Genomic DNA, 2,713 nt, shown 5'->3' with positions numbered 1-2,713 from the left:
TTTACAGTGTAATAAAGCTCTATTCGGCGAACTAGTAAATTCATGATACGGCGTGTGTGCATTAATGCGATGAGTACAAACACCGAAGTCATCAATCTACTACATTACGAGGAGGTACTCGGATCTAAAGGCCATACTTCACTTTGCGTTCGCTGTATTAGCTTGATGAGTATCATGGATGTTCCTGTCTAGCTGTCTAGTCGATAATTCTTCCTCTAGGCAAGACATTCATTGCAACCTCGTTAAATGGTGATAAAACTGCCGCGTTTGCAATTACGATATAAATTATCTTTTCTAAAATAAAATCGTGTTTATATAGATACGTACGCACTGTACATCACTTCTTATAAGAAAATAAGAAATATTACATTTCTATGCTTTTACATTTCCATATTTTTTTTCAATATATTGATTTTATTTCATTCCGTACTAATTTTTATCATCGCGTTATTTAATTTACAATTAGTCACACGCATGCACGCACACACAAGCGCACGTATTGGAAAGTAATCACTCCTTTCGTGCGTGAATCCTCACATGAACGTTAACAACTCCATGATTATATATATATATACCTAGAGTCGTAATTGCGATATCTCCTAAGTAGTCCACTATGTGGCTTAGTTGCGACGCTTGATTATGTTAATAACTTCATTTAAAGGATAGCACAAGTTCGACCAATCTCGAAGCCATCTTGGAAATTTTATTCTCGACAGAAATGCGTCGAAGCAGCTTATTAACAAAGTTAAATTGAGCAAAGTTTCTGGCTCTGATTACCCGCTTGCGCAGGCTAGTTCAGTTTTCAACAGAGGCGAGTTTACTTCGCTAGGCAGTAAAGCAGTTTCCCATTATCTTATGAAGATTTATTTGTACATATTTGCCGGTACATCATCTCATTGAACGTTACGTGATCGATATACCGTCCATTCGGCTATCGTCATTATATAGAGAAATTTGAATTAATATTTTGTTTCATCACACCACAATTAGCGTCGACGCCTATACAATATAATATATTTGATAAACTTTATTTACTTACGATACTAATGTTTCTTTTCTTGATTATTTTATCTATTATTTTTTATTCTTATCGATTCTCATTGAAGATGTAATATGACGATATCGTGTGAAAAATATCATACGGTCGAAGTTTTTGTAATGTCATCACTTAAGTTGTCGCTGCGTAGAAAATCTCACATACACATATGAACATGTGAGAGAGAAGCTCTACACTACGTTATCTCAATATACATATGTCATCTTTCGAGGATGATAGAACGAAGACGACGCACGGCTACGTTTGACCTTCGCAAAGTTTGCAATCTCTTCCACTTGTGCAACCTGTTGCCTCACTGGCAAAAGACGGCTTTCAAACGTACCACGATGAAAACTGAATAGAATGCGACATGCGGCACGCGTGTTTCTCCTTTACGGATATAATAATTTCGCGGGAATATTTAATGCCAAAATGAAGCTAGCACAGCGGCTTACTATTATATTAAAAGCATATATTTTGTAGTTGTAAAATATCTACAGTATTTCTTTAATATTATATTCACGTTTGTTATCGCGTAAACAGTTCTACGAAAATTACAAATTCATATTATCAAGCATCCGCTTATCGATTCAATGAAATCTGTATACTGATACGCGGAACACTTGTTTCGTAAACCGTTTTTTTCAGTACAACTCATTTGATAAAGTGTTTCGATGTACGAAGCATTTTTAAAATAAGCTACGCACGGTACATATACGTAACTGGCACATATAAAAGAATTATGAAGAAAGAGCAGGTGACAAAGTCGAACGTGAACTATTTTTGACAGTGAGACCATTTTTCAAGACTGTATCAGAAGAAAATGTATAAATACTAATGTAGAATTGAGATAATCTTGAGATAAAATAATATTGGTTTGCTGTATTTGTTAATTCTAATACGTACATACAGATGAAATTTCGATATATACGTTTGATCTTTGTTCAATCTTTATCACTTAATAATCTCATTTTTTATCTTATATAATTAATATTATATCTTTGACAAATATTATTTTTCTATCGCTAACATAAGTAACTGTTTCAAAGGGAATTTGGCTTTGTATACATTCAACAGAATTCCATTTTGTTTATATTTTCAATATTAAATTTTTTCGTGAAAGCTAAAAAAAAGTGTATAAAAATAGGAACATTAATAATTTAGAATCATTTCTGTACAGTTCCCATTCTTCTCGAAAGCTTCTTGTCCTTTTCGGGAATAATTTATAAGAAAAAAGAAATAGAGATCATAGACGAAAGAAAAATAACGAAGGGGGACACAGGTGAGAGACTAAGTCTGACGGTATTTCGACAATGTGATCATTTTTCAAGGCTGAAAGTAGAATGTAGTACAGTTAGTCATCTTACACTACCTCGACCTTTGCGTCGAAATCGCGTACAGTGGTGCGTACTATGAGCTTTCGAATGTCTGCCATTTCTCATGAGACAACACTGAACTATACAAACATGTGCGTAACAATACCTTCTTTCTGAATATTTATACTGATCTCAGAAGATGAAATGATTATGCATTTGAGACAATCTTTTGTTTACATAATAATAAGATATAAAATAGAAAATTAAATTGTAAAATAGAGCTGTAACTACTGAAAGAAGTTAAAAAAGTTTCTATTAAAATGATTAATTTTATTATAAATATTATAAAGTCTATATATCA

The sequence above is a fragment of the Cyphomyrmex costatus genome, unplaced genomic scaffold, assembly GCF_001594065.2.
Source record: "Cyphomyrmex costatus isolate MS0001 unplaced genomic scaffold, Ccosl1.0 scaffold75, whole genome shotgun sequence".
NCBI lineage: Eukaryota > Metazoa > Arthropoda > Insecta > Hymenoptera > Formicidae > Cyphomyrmex > Cyphomyrmex costatus.
The sequence above is the reverse complement of the archived record's forward strand: the minus strand, read 5'-3'. Positions refer to the sequence as shown.